At 47.4% G+C, this 20,890-nt stretch overlaps 1 protein-coding gene and 1 long non-coding RNA gene across 5 annotated transcripts in view; one reads left to right on the top strand and one right to left on the bottom strand.

The window, feature by feature from the left end:
- The window catches only part of Pard6g (par-6 family cell polarity regulator gamma), a 144,423-nt gene that overhangs the window by 119,740 nt on the left and 3,793 nt on the right, over positions 1-20,890 (top strand). The gene's annotated exons all lie outside the window — the stretch shown is intronic.
- Positions 1,273-15,148, bottom strand: LOC104854763. 2 transcript variants are annotated; one of them, XR_004514761.1, is made up of 5 exons: positions 14,945-15,148; positions 5,075-5,279; positions 3,887-4,118; positions 1,824-2,104; positions 1,273-1,453 (listed from the first exon to the last, which is right to left on the bottom strand). It is a non-coding gene; the product is annotated as an uncharacterized LOC104854763 (long non-coding RNA). The 2 variants fall into 2 exon arrangements; XR_778208.3 differs by having other exon boundaries at positions 1,824-4,118.

The raw sequence follows: 20,890 nt of genomic DNA on the forward strand, positions 1-20,890 counted from the left end.
GGCAATATAGTTGATGTGTGCACACTGCCTGTAACTTGAATCCAGTAAAGAGGCATTAAAATTATTCCTCTGTGGTACGGACAAGCCTAGGTGGTGGCCAAGTGTCCAGCAGCTTTTTGGCAGGACTTAGGGAGGTGGCCAGATCGACATGAGGAGTTCATTGTTCTAGACCCTCTGTAGTTCCCAGGGTTTGTCAACAAGGCCCTTGGAAATCAGCCTTCATAGACCTTTCTGTCTGTGGTCTGGTACTTCTGAAAGTAAAACATAATTTTTACTGCTTGTTATTAAGTCCCTGTACAGCTGATGTTATGGAGCCAGTTAATTCTCATATCCCAATGCTGCTGTGGTGGCTTCGCAGACTAAAATAGAGGGCGTGTAAAAGTCTCCAGGCTGCACTACAGGTTGAGAAAATGCAGAAACTCTGCATATCAGGTGTATATAATTCCTGTCTGTTGTTTTGGGCACGGACTTAACACACTCTGTTCCCATACACGGGCAGTGATTTTGTTGTCCCTCTGGAACTCAAGGACTTCTGAGCCTCACAGAAGAACTGGAGCACCTTCCCTATTGGCTTCACACGCACACTTCTATCCATGCCTACTCCACCTGTCCTTTCTCAAGCCCAAGGTTTCCCCCTTTTACACCCCTCTGAGGAGAGCAGTTGCCCCTTTTACAGAGCACAAAATTGAGATTCAAAGAGCCAATGGACGTTCTGGAGGTGTATGGTGTCAGACAACTGGTGGGGTTCTATACAAGTCTGCTGCAAAAACCCTGATGCTCTCTCTGTTCCTCCCATACTGTGGGTACAAATGCACGTGTCACAACTCAGTCCTGTACTTGATTGTAGAATACATTTCTGTGAGTCAGGCCTGCAGGCTACAAACTCAACTGCGCTAGTGTATATGGGCTGCATAGTAGCCTTCAGTGACAAAATCTGGACCAGAGGCAAATGCACAGTCAGGCTGAGCCCTGTCAGAGTTTGCCTACCCGAAAAGGCAGTTGCTCAGACTCCTCTGTCTCCATCCTCTTCCCCTTTACCGCTTCATGCATCTGGGTCTAGATAGTCACAGTGCACTTGACAGCTTCTTTGAAATGTAGGAAGATGACTTGTTCAATTCTCAAATTCCAGAGTCTTTAAGTAGAAAATCAGGTCCATACTCATTTTTTCTTCAATTTTTATTAATATCTGTTTGCAGTACATAATGATTACATTCCTTGTGGGGAGTTGGTACTTGTACATGACATATCTTAATTCTTTTTTTATCCCCTTTCTTGCTTCTCCCCTCACCCAACAAAAGGAAAAAAGACAGATCCATGTTCGTGTTGGCTTCTATTTGCATTGGCTCTGGACTGATACGTAAGCCAGGGAAAGTCACAGCCTTGGGGTGGTGACCTGAGGATGGAGGAGGGAACCAGCAAGTTTGGGGTTTCTTCTTGGAGTGATGAAAATGTTCTGGAATTAGATTGTGGTGATGGCTACATAACTCTGAATGTACTGAAAGCCATTGAATTGTACACTTTTATCAAGTGAACTGCATGGTAAATAAATCATATACTATATGATATCTCAACCTAGCTGTTTAAAAATGTTTTTCTTAGCAGTATTTTACTTGGCTCTGAGCCTTTGTCAGTTGTTTTGCTCTACCACTTTCATCCTTGGATATATCTAGGATGGAAGTAGACAGAGGAAAAGCCTCGGAACTGAGGGGGCCTCTAGGGCATGTGCTTGGAGCCAGCTCTCCAGGGGGTCTGAGCCAGCAGACCTGAGCAGACCCTGAGCCTGAGGAATTGCCCAACCCATGGACTTCTGATGTGGTACTTACTGGTGGACTAACCGCACGCAGCTGACATTAGTGGTCCTCTTGTTAAGACTTGGAAGAAAGGGGAAATTCTTCCCCTGGCATTTCCTACTGGCTTCATGAAGAACCACAGGCACATCTGCCAATGTCCTCTGTGGAGAAGGACCTACAGCCTTCTTTGTCTTGAGGATGGTTTGTTGTACAGTGATCAGTCTCGTAACTGTGGATGGGGAAGGCCCTGTATCCTTTCCCATGAAGACCTCCTTGGTGGCCCCCCAGGCCCTGTGTGGGGCTTCTGCAATGTCCTTTGAAAGAAAGATGATGACAGTTAGACTGATGGCTTAGCAAAGCCATGAGAATTGCTGAAGAAGGACTACCCTAAATATAGGTTTTTCTGCCAACAGTTATTTTTGGTTATTGCTATTACAGTTGTGCTTTCTGGTAACCACTACAGTATCGCATAAATACAGGCTGAATCAGCTAGGCTGCAGAGCAAGCTGGGGTGGAGACGACATGTGGACAGCCCCCCAGTGGACCCTCCACCCAGAGCCTTGGAGGGTCAGGCGGCAGGGCCAAGCCAGGCAGGGCCAGGTTGTGCCAAGTGGCCCTTAGGGGCAGTGGATGGTATTCTGCCACAGTGCTCAGGGACATGGCAAATCTGCCAATTCTTGGATGTGAAGAGGCCTAATCTTCCTGTAGCCCATCACTTGGCTCTGCCCAGCCGTCCAGGAAGGCAAGTGGCTGAGTCCCTGTCCACCTCTGCCCTGCATCTGTACAGGAAATCTTTCAGTGGACACATTTCTTTCCTTTCTCCTGCATGGGAAAAATTGAGGGGCAAGAGGCAAGCAATTCTTCCTCTGGAAAAATGAGAGTCTGAAGAGGCTGAAGTTCTCTCTGGTATTATTCATCCCTTGGAAATGTGTGTCAGGGCATAGGCTGGTGGAACTTGCAGCCGGGTGACTTTTGGTGCCTGGGACAGACATTTCAGGATTAAAGGGTGGTGTAAGGAGGTATCCAAGCCTCAGAAGTACTGATGCTTGAAATTCTCAGCTCTGAGTTACAAAAAAATGTTCTTATTGGAAAAAAAGCCAGCTCTGGAATCCAAATCCTTTTTTCCCAGACACCCACAAAGGTTTGTCATGAGTTGGCCTGTGAGGGCTTTCAGCATTCTTGGTGGTAGTACTAGCAATGTGGGCCTCTGACAGGGCTGGGCACCTGGGCATGTGGTTTATGCTCCCTAGTGTACGAAGTCCTGCTGTCAAAATAGCATCTAATTCAACTGCAGCAGAGGCTGAGGAGAGATAGAACAGTATAAGGCTAGCGGGACATTATTGCCTAAGGCATTGCACTTCCATCGAGTATTTTTAGTTAAATATACTGCCTGAGAGCATCACCCAGAGCTTCAGTTTTCCCAGTCTTGTGCCTCAGAACTACCAGCGTCCTATTTACTGAACCCAGTGATTAAAAGTGAGCCCTGCTTCATAACTCAACAGTCATATGGCCATGGCAAGTTATCTTTCCCTTGCACCTCTTTCCTCATCTGTTAAATGCTGGTCTCAGGAGACTCACTCTTGAGTCTCAGTAATCGATCTTATAAGTGTCACCTGTGGTCACCCCGGGCCTGGAGTGGGAACTAAGAACACTGAGAAGAGCGCTGCTCGTCTAGCAGGTGTGAATATACAGGAGGAGGAGCTTCAAAAAAGAAGTCTCCATCCCATTAGCAGTAAGTCCCATGCCCCTCCACCTGCTCCAGAAACAACTAATCCATGTTGAGACTCTATTCTGGACATTTTGTATAAATGGAATCATACATGGTTTTTTATGTCTGGTTACTTCCACTCCACATAGTGGTTTCAACGTTCATCCATGTTGTAGCATGGGCCTTTCTGCATTCTTTCTTAGGGCAGAATAACATTCCATGGTACCGATGGACCACGTTTCCTTGGCCCTTGCAAATAATGCTGTGGTGAACATTCACATCCAAGCTTGTGTATAGCCAGGTGCACTTAGTTCAGCTGCTGTCCTCAGAGAGTTAAGTAAAGAGTTACCATGTTACCTAGCAATTGCACCAGAAAGAATTTTATTACCTATATAAAATCCCTGTTACTTTTTTCTCATTTAATTAGCCTGGCTAGAAGGGGTTAGAATGGACATCCATCCTTATCTTGTTCTGACTTCCAAGGAGTCATCCAGCCTCCCTGTTGAGAGCGCCTTTGGCTGTGGGTTTTCATGAGTGTCCTTTGTCTGGTTGAAGACCTCATCTTTCTTTTTCACATCAGAAGGAAATCATTTGTGGTGGATTGTTAACTTCATTCTATTCTGAAAATAAAAAGGGCCAGGGAAACAAAGTTGCATGATCACTAGCATATTTGTAAAGAAAGCCCATGAAATATGAGTGACAGTGCTCTGACCAGCATCTCCCCTGCTGCACAGTTGACATCAGAATCATAATTCCAGTTTGTATCCACTCATGTGGCTCCCGTATGTGCATCTGTTGACTCCCTGACTGAAGAGATTTAAATTTTATTTAGAGGGCTTATTTATTGTATTTTCCATTTTTCATTAGTTAAAAGTTACCTAATAACTGTGAATGCTGTGGGCCGAGGGTTTGGCTCAGTGGTTCCTCTTCCAGCCTCGCAAGCACAAGGACCTTAGTTCTATCCCTGATACCACCAACCAACAAACAAAAACCCTGCAAAGGCTGGTATTAATATGGCAAGGTCATTACTGACTTTGCTAAATTCATCCCTTCATGCTCCAGCGAGCTCTGAGTGCTAAACCAAGGAATGCTTGCTGAAACAAATGAGTTTATCCCAGCTACAGAGACCCAGGCAAAAGATGAAATGAGTTCTGGCCTGCTAGCATCTGGGGAGAAAGCTGCTGTGGACTAAGCTGAGCTCTGGGCTTTGCATGCTTCGTCCCAGGTCATAGGGAGTTTGCCAGCCCTTTGCCTATCCTCAGTGGTATTGCCTTCAGGAAACTGGCTGTGCCTGACCCATCAAAGCTGGCAGATTTCTATGGCTGCAGAAGAAGCCTGACCTGGCTACTTGTCTTTTGGTGATTGTTTTAGAGCCATTGGGCAGCTCGAGTACTTTGCCACTCCCTCTTTGTGTGGTGGTTCTCTTCCCTGTGCTCACTGATTTCCTGTCCTGTAGAAATCTTTTCCTTAACTTAGTATTTCACATTGCGAGGCTCTCCGATTCATCCTTAACTTCCTTGCAGAAACCACATTCCGAAAGAAAGCTGGATCTTTATTCACACCTTCCTGTACTTACGGCACACCTCTCTTTGCTGCGTCTCAGAATGTGTCCTGGAGCAGAGCTGACTGCCTCCAAGCTGGCCCCTCTGTGCAGCCTGGGCCGTTGCCCTTCACAGGAGAGGAAAGGAAGGATGCAGGAAAGATTTCTGGCCGCATAGGGTGTAGCTTGAAGCTTTTTGGCACATGGATGTTTAGCCAAATATCCAGCTGTGCACCTAGAACTGAAAAATAAAACTAGCATTGATTAAAAAGATCTGTGGTACCACACACAATAAAAGTTTCCAAAAATACTCGTCCAATCTAGTAATAAGTCATGACTTTTTGAAGAATCTTACTTTTGATAAGCCCTGTGAATGTTCCTCAACTGGGAACACAAGGCAGATTCAAAATTAACGCTACCCTGCCTCCTCCAGCTGGCACAGTGTGATTAGCTCCTTTTTTCCCTGTCAAAGTTGTTTTACAAGTCTGGTGTTGTTTCCAGAACACATTGACCAAAAATACTACCCTAAAGTGTGAAATAATCGTTAGTGTTTCTTTTCATATATTACTGGAAACAAATATAGAGTCAAAGTATCAAAACATGGAAAGATTGATTCCTTAGCCATCATGAAGCAAAGACAAGCATATGTTTATTTTTGCACCGGTGAATTGATTGTTTTCTGAGGGTATTTTCAGGATCTCAAGTTGGGTACAGAACCTCTTTGGGGCCTGCCCCATGGTGTATCTTGCCAAGTGTCTGTCTTGCTGTGGTTGGCTGCAGCTGCTAGTGAGGAATGGGACAGGAGGTCAGCTGGTGGCCAGGTATTTCAGGAGTGGGACAGGTAGTTACGGGAGGGGCAGAAGCAGCCAGGAGTAAAGGAGGACTGCTGGGCTCTTCTAGCTGGGCTGCCTTCCTGCTTGCAGCTTGTTTCCTGCTGAGCAGAAGGGACTGGAGGGTCTGCACAGGAGATGTGGTTCTGGCATCTACCCTATGCACCACTCATACGGTTACAGAGCCTGGTAGAACACAGCCCTGTCAGATGGGACCGGCTTCCACACTTCCACATCTGCAGAGGGGGACAAACGCAGATCGCTCCCAGGACTGTGGGAGATACCTGGTGGGGCTTTGGACTTTGGGAAACGGAGGGTAGAAGAACCAGTTCTGAATGGCTCTGGGCCTGATGGAAATCTTGTTCCTGCCTCCCGGGCTCTGAGCCAGAGCTGTTCCCAGCCCATACTCCTCTGTAGAGATTCTTGTAAGAATTCAGGCAGGCCACCGAAGAACCCCCTTCCTTTGCTGCTGGAGTGTGTGTGTGAGAGAAGGAAGGCTCTTCCTCAGCACTCCTGACATTTTGGTAAATAAGTCTTTGCCATGGTATGTCCTGTACAGTGCAGTTTGTATATAAGCATCCCTGACCTATACCAAGTAGATGATAGTAGTGTTCCCCTAACCTGGGCTGAGGGCAGATGTAACTGGGCCAGCACCACCCCTGGGAAAGGCCAGCCCAGCCTTGAGTGTCAGGTGCTGGGGTCAGGCCCACTTCCTACAAAGTGATGCTAAATTTTCCTGTCATTCAACATTGCCCCCAGAAACATCCAGGGCCATTGGCAGAGAGTAAGGACTCCAGAGAGTGGACCTGTGGAGGGTCCCCATTAGTGCTGGGATACAACCATGGATCAGAGGGTCACCTCACTTGGGGACCCTGTGAGAGGTCAGAGGTCAGAGTCCCTCCCCAAGAAGGTGATGGCGCTTCCTTCCCTTCCACCAAGTCCCTCCCAGCTTCAAGTCCCTGCCTGCCAGCACCTGCCCCTGCACTGCCAGGCTCTGCAGAGGAATTTCCACCAGCAGGAGCCTCAGGTTAGCACAGGCTCCTCCCCCAGTGTCAAGGCCAAACTCCACTCAGGCAAGCAAGCCACTAACATCTGCTGTCCCAGCAGGTGTTCTGCACATTCCCCTGCCTTACTCAATTTCCTCTGTGCTCCTTCTCTATGGATACTGAATTTTAGCACTGCCAGAGTCGCCATGGGCAGCCTGTGTCAGACTTTGCCTTTGGACAGGGGTGGAGGAAGCTCCTGAGCATGAGCCTAACTTGTGCTCCCTGGACTGTCAGTCGTAACTAAAGTGTGAACGTGATCATTTTGGATTCTGCATTACCAAAACCATTTTCTTCTGATCATCAGCCCTAACCTGTCTTAGCAGATGTCTCCATTAGGTACTTGGTATGGTAATAATGGCCACCAGGCATCATGTCACCCAGATGTGGGCATTATCACTGCTGTCCTATCCCATGAGGAGGCAAAGGCCTGGTTAGGGCTGGAGAAATGCTGAGCCAACTGCTATAGGCCCAGGGTAGTGATCTGAAGGGTATGAGGGGAAGGAAGACCTCCCAAGTGGGCCATCCAACGGGCAGTTCCATGCCATGGGGCCCATTTCAGCCCTTCTGCAGTGGTTTGGAGCAATGACTTGGTGAAGTCAGGGCACACCCTGGCAAGAGAACATAAGTGGGTGGGAGGGCATGTCTGCTACAATCGAGTGGGTGAGTCAGCTGCCAGAGGGCAATTCCACCCCTTCCCAGCCTTGCCAAGCATTGAGGGTTGCATTGCTGCATCTCACCAGAGTGACTTCAGCTCCTGGGATTACCAAGTGAAAATGTTCCCCTCTAGTTTAAAAAAAATAAAGTTTCCTTAGGCCCTTCCTTTAAAAGTGCTGTGGGCTGTGCCACTTAGGCTTGACCATGGCACCATGCCCAGTTCTCACCATTCCCTGCCAGGAGGTCTGAGAAGTACCTGTTCCCATTGGTACCTTGTGATCAGCTGCCCTTCTTTTCATGGACTCTGGAAAATGTATGAAATAAGAAATTGTCCCAGGTAGTTTGTTCTCTTTTCCTGGACCCTGACCTGGTTTTTTGCACTGGCTTCGCAGGGCACCACCTTCCCACAGGGGCTCTTCTTTCTGCTGCCGCTTTTGCTCCCCCCCAAGAAGAGGAGCCAGTGGTATGAGCCCTTTAGGCTGATTGGAGTTGGTGCAATCTGTGAGTGGAGGGAGGGCCAGGGCAGGAAAAGAAGAACCTTGCTGTATCAGCAATCTTCTGCTCGTGGAAGAGACACTCAAGGGGACTAAGCTGCCCTAAACTGCTTCTTTCCCTTATGCTAAATCCGTAGTGGTCCAACATCCATGTAGTGGCTCTTGCTCCTGTCCCCACCCACCTGCTCTGCTTATCCTGGTTTTCTGCTTGTGCGTTTACGTGGATAAGATGAGCTTAGGTGCTCTCATTCTCATGTGCTGTACTAAAGGACTGTGCCTTCAAACTCCAGAGGGCTCCACCTCACAGCCCCATGAAGTCATCATAATTGCAAGGTCAGGCCAGAAGCTGGTATGTTATTTCCTCCCTGTGGGTTCTCCAAGAGCATGCATGTCTCCTTGGCTCTCCGTGTCCTGGGGAGAATTCTTCCGAGAGGGAACAGTGCCATTGCAGGGTAAGGGGAGTGGGTACACAGTGAGGAGCAGAGCAGGGGCTACTGGCTCCTTCAGAAGCAGTGGCTATAGACAGAGTTCACAAGGCCAGGATTGGTGGCCAAAGACACACAGGCCCCCAGGGGAGTTGCCGAAAGGACACCAAGTTTGCAACCCTGAGCCCTTCAAGAGCTCTGGAGACCATCCCTCCACTGAAACTAGCAAGAGAGGTAGGTGTTGTGATCCTTGCAGCTACAATGAATAGTCAGAGGTCCCTGTGCACCCTGTCTCTTTTCTTCAAAGGGTGTCACCCCAAGATGCATGTGGGCACAGGGCAGGTCCCTTGACTCAGAGTGCTCAGTTCCTGTGTTGGCTGGTTTTCAGGGATAAACCAGAATTGTGTTCACTAAAACCAAGCACACAAAACAAAGTCACCACTTCCCGTCCATGATGGCGTACAGTACGCCGCTTACCCTGTGTTCGTGTGTGTACATGCATGTTTCCCATTTCTCAGGACTTCTGAGGGACTATGTACACTAGTAATATCTTCTTGTGGCCCATGTCCACATCAGTGAACACTGAGGCATCCCCAGAGCATTGCACCAGGTGCAGGAGAAGGTCCTGGATGGGGCACAGCTTTCCCCAGCTATTGTTCCATGTGTTACCACATGAGGGGGAGACTGGGCAGGTGGAGGGAGAAGCCCTTCTAGGGCCAACTTGTGCTTTTCTTTTCCTCTTTTCTTCCAGCCCCATAGAATGTCCACGTCTATCCAGCTGAACCTGAGTTACTCTTACTATATTTTCCCTTGAGGCTAGGACCAGGCAGGAGCTGACATTCAAGATCAACTGCTTGCATGGATTTGGGGGCCATTTTGTTTTCATTTGTTTTTGTTTTTCATTTTGAAGGAAATGTACAGTATATCACTCAAATGGGAATTGTGTCAAGAGTTGAAATAGGAAGGCACGAGTTTTGAAAAGTGCCTCTGTGTCCTAAGTTTACAGCAAGCACACAGGTCTATCCATCGGTCCTCTTAGTGTGTTGAGGCTCCTTCCTGGTGGAGGCACAGGAAAACCTAAGAAGCACAAATGCATGGACTTTGAAACTAGGCAGGCAATCTTCTCTGGTTCATGTTTCCCTAGACTATAAGCTGTTATTCCTTCTTTCTATTGCACTTTTCTGTATCACTAGTGCTTCCAACTACAGTATGAATTTCTAGGAGAGAGCAATTATGAAAAAGCATATGTGGTATTGTGGGCTGAATCATGTTCCCTAGATTCATCTTTTGAAACCCATGCTCCCAGTAGGGTCTGCATGAAGCCCTGCAAGTTAAACAAGGTCATAAGGGCATAACCTGACCCAAGAAGCTTGTGTCATAGGAAGTGACACACACAGCAAGAAGGTGGAAGCAGGCTTGGTTCCTGCCACATGAGCAGGTGAGGCTGTTGCTAAAGCCAGGGATCTGGGTGCCTTGGGACAGCAGCCTGAGCTGCCTCTTGTAGGTAGTGTATTCTCTACTTCTGCACCAAAACAGTTAACTGGAGTGTTGTTTTACTTATGAACTATATATGGTGTGGTTTAGTTTCACCAGACAGTCTAGGGGAAAATGACACAGTAGACTTCCAGCAAAGGGCAGGATTGTGCAGCATTTCCCTTCCATGGTGTTCACTAAACCTCATCTGTTCATCCTCACACTCCTAGTGTCTGGGAAGGTGTCTGGCCTATGTTAAACTCCCTCTGCATGCTGGCAGGGTGAATGAGCAGATGGATGCACGAGTTTCCACAATGCACCTTTTTACCCTGGCAAGAGGACAGAGTTTCCTCCTGAACAGGAGCCAGAGTGCCTTACCCAGGCCTGCAGCCTCAGTTTTTTCTCTGTCAGAAGACAGTGTGTTCACCTCAAAGGCTATGTATGAGCAGCCAGGAAGTGGGTGGCAGCTCTCACATAGCCTTTGGTGACTTTTGAGAGACAGATGTGTCAGTCCTCAGCAGTAGCCTTCTGGGAGGCACAGGGGTTGCAGAAAATAGGCTTAGCCACAAACTTCCCCAAGTGTGAGAGGCGTGAAGCTTTTGAGTCTTTTGGGGCAATGTGTCCTCAAGTTAAAGGTGCTATAACTGGGCTCAGAATGGTGTACAGCTTCCTAAAGCCAACAGCTCCATGCAGTGGACGGTGTCTCTGTGCTTGGACCAAACCAAAGAGTACTTCCCAACCCTAAAATCTTGGAGCTGAGAACAGCAGCATCAGTACCTGCTCTAGACCGGGGCACTGAAGCTCCTTGGAAGAGCTTTGGGTGCTGCCATAAGACTGAGCATAGTGGCTTTTATATGGTGGCCCTTCTATGTGATGGGCTTTGAAAGCCCACTTACTGAGGAGCAGTCCAGAGGCCTCCTCCAAACCCAGGCCTAGTTTTGTCTTGGCAGGGAAAGGGTTGTTGGTGTTAGGTTTATTTTTACTTTGAAGCTTTCAGGAAAGAGTCATTGTTTGAATAAATTAATTTAACAAAAAAAATCAGCATCTATTTCTTTCTTCCTTCTTGTCTAGGTGAATGTCCCCAGGGCTAGCTGTAACCTCTTCTCAGCAGGTTGCTTTAGTACCAGCCAGGACTCTGCCCCCAGTACGTCTGTGTCTTTTCTTCTTCTAAATGATATTCTTTTCAGGAGCCCAGAACAGTGTGACTCTGGGTGTATATCACCACTGTGTGGAGTTGGGGCAGCTGAACATGATGTCATTTCCAAATTAGGATTTTATACATTGGGTTGTTGGCTTGCTTGTTTTCACATCACGCTCCATCTAGACAGCTTTGGTTAGTGCCTGGTATTCAGGGTGAGACCACTTTCGCAAGGCAGACAGAAGCACAAGGTGATATTTGCATTTCTGTTTTAATAAACTAGAACAACAGTTATGTTGTATGCTACTTTACTTAGAAATGCACAGGAACATGACTTTGGAATGAGTAGTGATTTCTTAAATATAACAAACCAAAGCACAAGCAACAAAAGGAAAAATAGATAAATTGTACTTCATGGAAATTTTAAATTGTTGTCTGTCAAAGGACACTATTTTGAAATGAAAAGAGATCTCACAGAACAGAAGGAAATATTTGCAAATCATATACATTCTAAGATATTTGTATCCAGGATATATAAAGAATATCCACATCAGGGCCAGGGATTTAGCTTAGTGGTGCAGCATCTGCCTTGCAAGTGCAAGGTCCTGAGTTCAATCCCCGGTACCAAAAGAAAAAAAAATTCACACCATTAATAAAAAATTTAAATTGAAATGGACAAAGGATCTGAATCGACATCTGTCCAAAGAAGATAAAGTGCAAAAATGCATATGAGAAGACATTTGACATCACTAGTCATGAGAAAAATGCAAGTGAAAACCACATCTACTAAGATGGCTATGGTCAAAGACAAGAATGTTGTCAAGAATATAGAGAAGAAATCAGAGCCCTCATACATTACTGGTAGAATATAAAATGTGGCAGCCACTGTGGAAAACAATCTGGCAGTTCCTAAGAAAAGTTCAACGAGGAATATGGCTCAGTCGTAGAGCACATGTTTAGCATGTGCAAGCCTGGATTCAATCCTCGGCACAAAGAAAATAGAGAACTTAAAACTTGCACATGTATATGTCCATAGCAGCATTATTCACAGTAAGCAAAGGTGGAAACAAGCCAATGTGCATCTGTGGCCGAGTAAATGAACAAATGCAGTCTCTCTGGGCACTAGAGTGTTATCAGCCACACAAGGAAATGAAGGACGTAAAATGTGAATGATGCATGGAAACATCACATGACACCAAAGAAGGCAGACAAAGGACTACGCGGTACAGAGTGTCCACAACAGGAAAATCCATAGAGACAGAAGGTCAGTTAAAGGATGTCACGGCAGGAAAGAAGAGGCATTAGGAGGTACAGAGTTCCTTTTGGGTGGGATGAAAATGTTCAGTGATTCAATAGTGGCAATGATTCCACAATATACTAAAACCACTGAATTGTAGGCTTTAAAAATGTTAAAGTGAGATGTGGTGGCACACACCTATAATCCCATCTACTTGGGAGGCTGAGGCAGAAGGTTCACAAGTTTGAGGCCAGCCTGGGCAACTTTAGAAGAATAAAAAGGGCTATGGATGTAGATCAGTGGTAAGACCACTTACTGAGCCAAGGCCATAAGTTCACTCCGCAGTTCTGCAAAACAAAGCAGGGCTCAAAATGATACATTTTGTTATATATATTTTTTATCAAAAATGTTTTAAACACATGCACAAGGAACGTGTTTAAGCTAGTGATGAGGCAGCAGCTGATGCGGGCCTCCTGGGCTGCCTTATGACACTGCCTGCCTGCCCCACAGGGACACCCTCTGTCCCTGGAGACTTTCTTGGAGAAGGTAGAGACATCTGCCAGAGTGGCCTCTCCAAAGGCAAGAGTGTACTGAGGACTCTGGAGGGGAGGACACTGCACAGGCTTTCTGGGATGACTTGTTAGAAGAGATACACCAGAATGCCAGCAGTCTGACCTAAGTGTGCCAGGATAGCATTTGGGTGCTTTAATTATTACATTTGCTTCTGTTTTTTTCCAATAGGAAATACAAGTGACTTGGGTTCTTTGCTTGCCAAGCAAGTACTCTGCCTCTGTGCCCCATGCAGCGCTGGAAGGGAAATAACAAAGTGCCAAACTAGGGTTTGCTTCGGTAGAAAGCTTTGTCTGCCCTTCTGTTCCCTTCCTACCCCTTTGCTCGTATCAGGGTCAGCACCACCTCCCCACCCCACCACCGTCCTGGAGAGTGGTTAGTGGGGCACATCCGAGCAAGTGCATGTACTGGACAGGATGCCCAAAAACACACCGAAAGTAAGGTAAGACCCAGAACCCTAGGGCTTCTTTCTTTCTGTGTTAGTAGAAATAAAAGATTGCTTAAAAGTTATACAAAACACTACTTAGGTGAAAACTAGCGCTGTAGGTTACTGTTTTTTGTTTTATCAAAAGCTTGTTAGGGCCTGGGATTTAACTCAGTGGCACTGGGCCTGCCTTGAAAGCACAAGGTCCTGAGTTAATCCCTGGTACCAGAAAAAAAAAAAAAATCTTGTTACAAGCTCTCAGCCTTCTGAAATTCCACCTGAGGAGAGTTTATTTGAAGACTATATATTAAAGTCAGAGGGGGCCTGAGTGATCCTGGTATCTCTCCCAGAATATGTCCTCATGCTGTGACTGCTTCTTCCCTCATCCTGATCCCTTGAGTGTTGCCTCCCTTTTCTCCAATGGATGCATGGTCCTATTTTCGTATTTCCTGTGCTGTTTGTAACCCAAAGTGACAGGTATGTCTCACAGCCCCCAGGTGCCCTGCTCCCCTGCTGTTGCCCCGACTACATCATCTTGCCACCAGGCTGATTACTCAGTTTACAAAGAAGGATGGGTGCAAGCATGTGATGATAAGCAAACCACAGCCACTTGCCTGCTCTCACCAGTTCTGGAGGAGGGCATGAACACCTGAGGCTGCCTTGTCCACTCGCTGGTTGTGGCAGGTAACCCTGAGTAGACAGCGATGCAGCCCGATGGTCAAAGGCCCCTTCCAGGCCCATGGCTCCAGAGCCATAAGCCATGGTCACAATTCCCCAGGACAGTTAACCATCATCACCTGCTCAACAGAGTCACAGCCTAGAACGAGCACATGGTGACATTAGTTCACAAACCACCCTACAGCAGCGGGGCTGGGCGATACCACTGGAGGACTGCACAGGAGGGCGGAAAATGGAAAGAGTCACAGATCGAAGTGCCACAAGTTCCCTGTATGCTAAAAACTGAACTAATCTGAGAAGCCAGGGCCCCCAAAAGCAGACTGCAGTACCGGGACACTGTAGAGAAAGCCCTCCACACCCGTGTGGAGAACCGGCTGTGGCCGAGGCTAGATGGTACTTGGTGAAGAATCAGCACAAGAGTGACCCATGCCATACGGTTTGGGTAGCACTGAGTGTGGCATGCAACCCCTGCAGGCCACCTGCCACTGATTACCAGGCCGATACCTTCCTACCTCCCTCATCGAACACCTCCATCCACCTGGGCATCCTTGGTGACCAAGAGCTGAATGTCCTGATCTTGGAGGGAGATAGGTTGCTCTGGTAGATGAGTGGTGTGCATTTGTGCTCTGCTGAGGATAACTACCGGGGGAGCCCTGAAGAACCCGAGGCACACATTGAGCCTCCACACAAAGCTGTCATCAGACACCATCTAAAGATGCAGCATAGGTCAGACCAGACCTTCTCTATTGTACTTGCATCCTGGGCACCTGGTATTGTGCTCTGAGCAGTATGAACCACCCTCCTTTCCTGAAAGGAAAGATGAGAGGGTCACAGTATATGTGCCTCACTTCTGACCTCTTGTTCCTGCTGGCCTGTGGGGAGGGAAGTCCTGGGGCAACATCCACCCAAGTCCAGCAGGCTGAGGCAGGCCACGTACCTGATCAGAGCAGGACAGAGATTTGGTGGCTCCTGGAGACAAGGTGGATGAGATGGACCTAAGGCCAGGGTGCTGGGTTAGGAGACACAGTTTCCTTTTGCTTGGAGCCATGTGCTGCCAGAAGATCCTCAGAAGTCCACCTCCTGTATCATGCTCTGCACTAGCTTTGAGTCGTGTCTTTAAAATCTTATTAAACTTCCTTTCTGACTTGAAAGCAACCCTGAAAAAGCAACCACCACTTTAAGATACTCACGCAGGGCACATCCCGCCACTCTGTGGAGTTGTGGCCCTCTGTGGACCCTAAAAAGGCATCCCTCCCAGCAGCCTCTACTTCAATGCCAGAGCCCCTCAGAGCTGCAGCTTCTTATCACCGTGTTAGAGACAGTAAGCACCTAACCCAGAACCATTTCCCCTCTGGGCAGAACAGAGCATGAAAACAGCCTCTTGGCCACATCTTGATGCCAAGCTTCACAGCCTTAAAGTCACAGGGACAGTCTTTGTGGATGCTCAGCAGCTCCAGTTAGTGACTTTGTGCCCTGGACAGCATCTTATAGCCCGTGGAGAACTCAGTCACTGGGATGCTGTATGGATTAGGGCCTAAGGGGAAGCAGGGTCAGGAGACAAGTTTTCAGGTTTTAAGATAGTTTGTGAGAAAGATAAAACCACTGGGGAGTTGGCAAAGTCTTTTGCACATTAGGGCACGTTATCTTTCAGCTTTCATGGCAGACTTTTAAAATGTTGTTGTTTTAAACCAAGCATAGTGGTGCACACCTATAATCCCAGCACTTGGGAGACTGAGGCAAGAGGATCACCACAAGTTCAAGGCCAGCCTGGGCTGCATATGAGTTCATGGCCAGCCTGAACAAAAACAAAAACACTGGTGTTTCTTTTGCCTTTAGGAATAAAATCTTGTTCCTGCTTGTTTTCTGGTGCAGTGGTATAGTCTTTGGATCTGTACATGGCTTCCTGAGGAGGCTGGCTGGTCTCAGTGCTACAGGCAGGTTGAGGCTGGGAAGAATGGACCAGTCTGCCGCTCACAGCACAAGTGTGGCGATATTCCTGACAGTGAAAAGCATGTTCTCTTCCTGCTCCCTCCCTCTATTCTTGCTTTCTTCTTTCTTTTAAAAACTTGTTTCAGTTTTAGCCAGTGCCCCTTTGCTCATGAGCAGGGGAGGCTGCTGCTTTACTGTGTTGGAGCCACAGGGTGATGTGCACCATAGCTGACTGGTGTACCGCCACACCGAAGTGGAGTTTCTCCTCCTCTGTGCAGCTGGAAGTAGTAGAACAAGTGGTTGAGAATGAGGAGCAGTGTAAACCAAGAGTCAGAAATGACCAGGAATTCTTGGTGGGGTGGCGAGAGCCAGCATGAGAAAGGGCATGAGCCAGGCCCGATGCACCTGACTGGTGGGCACAGGAGGGGTCTGCCTGCCATCAAGCATCTTGGTACAAGGATCTCTGCCATTCTGATCTCTCCAGCTTTTTGCCACTAAAAGGAACAGAGGCTAGCACCTCTTAGCCTCAGTTTCTGCATCTGTCTGGCACTTCCCTGTTGAGTGCTTACAAAGATTAAGTGGGATGCTGAGTGTGGGCTGCTGTGCTCTCCCTCCCGACTGGTGGCAGCTTCTGCGGTGTGGACAGCTAGACTCATAAGACATCCATCCAGGATGCAGGGCGGGGCAGGGGGAGCAGAGATAAAGCTGGCTGGGGAGGCATCACCACCTGCCACCCCAAGTTTGCTTCCCTCCTCTTCAAAAAACCTGGCTGTGATTATTGTTTACTACTGAATATTAGGTCCTGAGCTGTTTGCAGTTGGTAACAATTGTTGAGTACTTTAAGCATATACAAGATAATTACTAGCCCTACAAATTAAAGATAACCATTGATGGAATTTTTTAAATTCCTTTTTGTTTTTGTGGTTAAATGAGAATAGAATTGCTGAGGGCAGCTGCGAAGGAATACTTTACACTATACTCTGCAAATCCTCATGAAGGGTGTCCCAGCAGGCCCACGAATTGGCCTTAAAGAGATCAGAACTGTGCACAGCCCAAGGTGTCCCATCATCTGTAAGCTCAAACAGTGAAATCAAATTAAATGTCCAATGACAAGATCAGTGAAATGAAGAAAAATCCCATACATTGGAATCTTGTGTACTTATTAAAAGTATTTTGAGGCAGACTATTTACTGAGTAAATTCCTAGTGTACAGCATTAATGACAAAACATTGGACATTCTATGTGAATCACAGAAACATTGCCAAAGGAGACACCAGCATCATCCTAAATTGTGGGGAATCAGTTGATGAATGTGTTGTATGTGTATAGGGCCTAGAAATTACCACAGTAAGCATGTATTGTTTCTGTAGTCAGAAATTTGTTGTGTTATTTCAAACACCTTCTAGGGGCCGGGTGTGTTGGCGCACACCTGTAATCCCAGCACTCAGGAGGCTGAGGCAGGAGGATCGCTGTGAGTTTGAGACCAGCCTGGGCAATTTAGTGAGTTCCAGGTCAGTCTCAACTACATAGTGAGACTCTGTCTCAAAAAAACCGAAAGACAAAAACAAAAAACAAATCAAACAACTTCTAGGAAAGGTAGTGGTAGGAGGAAGTTTCCCGTCCAGACAAGGGCTGCTCCAGATGCTGCAGGAGCATCAGGCAAACCAGGTGTGAGCCTCATCTCCTATCTAAGCCTCTTCCACTGTCCCAGGATATCCTGGGTGCCACACAGGAGAAGTGATGGTGAGACACAGGCCCTGCACAGCACTGAGAATGTGGCAGGAGCTCCATCAGATTCGGTGTAGAAATAGGCATCAGTAAGCTGCTCACAGACACATACCATGCTGAGGCTGTGGCGCTTTGTGACCGTGGCTCAAGCTGCCATGTCATCTTGAATGAGTCCCTGGACTCAGAGTTCAGATCCACAGCACCATCCCTTCCTTGTTCTTTCTCTGACAGGGATTGTTTACATTCCCAATTCTAGGAGACAGGCAGAATGGCTGAGGCAGAGTGGAAGACATCTGCTTCCTACGCAGATGCACTGTTTAGAATGCAGCTCTTAAGGCAGTCCTGATTTTGCAGAATGAATAAATGGAAGACTGATTGTACCCACTGTTTTAGATAAAAGTCCCCAGGATGGGTGGACAGCATATCATACCTGCTCAGGCAGTGTCTGCCTGGCCAGGGCTACTGCTGCTGTGGAAAATGAGAGTCCATGTCTCTCATTGGTGGGTGGGTGTGTATGTGTTTTTCCTACAAGAGGGAAATCCAGTATTCTGTGGCAGGGAAGCATTGGAAAGCACCTCTGAAGCATGTGCCCTTGTGAACAGTGAGTTCACCAGGTGCTGAGAAGCAGAGGAAAGGGGTCTGGGAAGCAAAGGACTGTCCCTACCTTGCCCACAGCAGTTGTTTAGAGATGGCTTGTCCAACCAGACTGATGCTGCAGTGAATCCAGGACCGAGTGATCTGTACTATTCTGGGTGTTTCATTGATATATCTGAGGTCCCAGTGCAGCGGAGGCCAAGGCTGTGAAGCAGCTTGAATGCTAAGAGGCAGCAGGTCTTGAGTGCTGCCTGTGGTCTCATGAGCTGCTGAGCCCTAGCTAGCTAAATTTCATGGTGCTGGGCCCTTACTTTGATCAGTCATCATTAATGGCACCAATGAGTCAACTGCTCTGGGTTTTCCATCTGTGGCCACCATATGTGGCAGTAATTTGAAATAGAACCTTGGTGCATACTCCAACTCTTATCCACAATGCCTGATAAGGGCCTTGAAAAGGGGCCTCGGTGCTGAGAACTGTCAGTCCCTGCCTTGTAACCGCTTAGCTGTGGTGCCTTTGGTCTTTAAGCAAATTAGTGTATACAGGTGGGCACTCTCCTTTGCCAAAGTCCAGTTAGACACATGCAGTCCAGGGTGATGGCCCCAAAACTTTTGAAGTAGGCAGGTTTTACCAGTTTCCTAGCCCTTCCTAGGGTAAGAAGGCCCAGGAGTGATTCTATTTGGCATCAAACGCATACATGATACTATATTATTTTGCAGGAAAATAGTTCTTTAAAAATCTCTAGTTTAGCTAGGCGTGGTGGCACATACCTATGATCCTAGCTATTTTGGAGGCTGATTACAGGTTCAAAGCCAGCCAGGGCAGCCTAGTGAGACTCATCTCAAAAACTAAATAAAGAGCCTCTAGTTTGAAAACCTGTAACCATCAGAGCTTTGTAGAACCAGACTTCTATTTCCTTTTGTTGAGTATATCATGAAACATAAGGAAACAAAATATATAATTTGGGTAAAAACAGTATATGAGAAGAGATTCACCTAAAAAATGAAACTCTTTCATTGTGGAAAATATAAAATTTAACATTGCTTAATAAGGAAGCTGTGAGCTTTGCTCTTATTAAAAGGAAATTCAGGAAAATTGGAACTTAAGAAATGGGCCATTCTGTAGGACATTTTATTTTTAGGATAGTTTGGAAATTTTGACTAATAATGTCTATGTGTGATATTCATATTTTTAAAGAGAGACGGGATGCTATCTGACATCACACCCCAGTGCACCAGTCTGAAGGCCTTGGTGCAGGTATCACCTGCCGTCCTTCAGCAGGCAGTAAGGATGTGTGTTCCCTCATCTTTGTGGTAGCACGCTGTGGGGAGGGCTTAATAGTTGAAGCCCATACACATTCAGTCCTTGGGTACTGGGAAAAGGGGTCCAGGTGAAGCCCACAGCCAGCCCGTCTCTTCAAGAGTTTGGAAAGAACCAGAGTCACACACACTCTGTCCTCCAAGGGGCGCCTGCGTACTTCTCCACTGAGCAATCCACTCTTCCCTCCAGCACAGAGACCAGTTCACTGGCTTTCCAATCCCTTATCACGCAGAGTGAGTGTGAACAAATTTGGAGCACGACCCCACCTGAGAGTGCTGGTGCTACACCCCTGACGTGGGGCTCACACCCTGCCTGGCATGTTCATGGGTATGGTTAGTTAGTGAGAAGCGCTGCCCTAGGAGAGCATTCATACGGCTCTTTGGAAATCCCCTAAACACATTCCTGGCTCACCTTCCATACAGTTCAGTCTCTGACTGCAGGTGCCAAAGGGGAACAGCAGGAGGGGGCATCATCCCTGGACTGGACTCGACTGGAGGAGGTACATAGGGATGGGTCTGGAGGGTCATGGTGGCACCTGCCCAACCTTCCATAGAGCCTCCCAGGACCCCTAAGTGCTGGAAATGAAGTGAAACATCCTGCTGCTGCACCCCGTTTGGACTCACCTTTTCCTGCAGGCCATCCCGGGTCCCTGGATCCTCCACCCAGTATGCCCTGACAGAAGCACCAGCTTGGAGCTCACAGTCTAGCAGCCCTGAGGCATGGCATGAAGGACACCCTGTCCTCAGCACCCCCAGTGTCACTACCCACACTTTATATAGGACATCATGCTCCTAAGAACTCACCAGGGACCACCGTGGGGCCTGGCCCCATGCGGCCACACTTGTTCACATTCTTTATTTTGATTGGCCAGTGTCGGATAATGAAAAGTAAGAATTATCCCATAGGTGGATCCTAAAAAGAGCATCTGGCCTCTCCACACCTTTAGATTTGCTAAAATTCCAAGAGGCCCAGTTGACAGAAATAGGCTCAAGACCAGAGGGTTCAGCATTGACAGTTAGGGTCTAGCCACCACCATAAAGGCAAAAGAGCCCTGGTTTGTTGGCTCTTCATGTGTTTACAATTGCAAGGTCCCTAAATAAAGGAGTAACTGTGGTGAAAAGAAAAGGGGGCTTGAATTGTAGCCATAAGTTCTTCCTGTAAAGAGTCTTGTGTGAGCCAGGCATGGTGGCACATGCCTATAATCTCAGTACTTGGGAGGCTGAGGCAGGAGGATTGCCACAAGTCTGAGGATAGCTGGGCTACATAGTGAATTCAAGGCCAGCTTGAACCACATAGCAAGATCCTATCTCAAAA

Source organism: Fukomys damarensis, unplaced genomic scaffold (genome assembly GCF_012274545.1).
Source record: "Fukomys damarensis isolate Sample0158 unplaced genomic scaffold, DMR_v1.0_HiC HiC_scaffold_30, whole genome shotgun sequence".
NCBI lineage: Eukaryota > Metazoa > Chordata > Mammalia > Rodentia > Bathyergidae > Fukomys > Fukomys damarensis.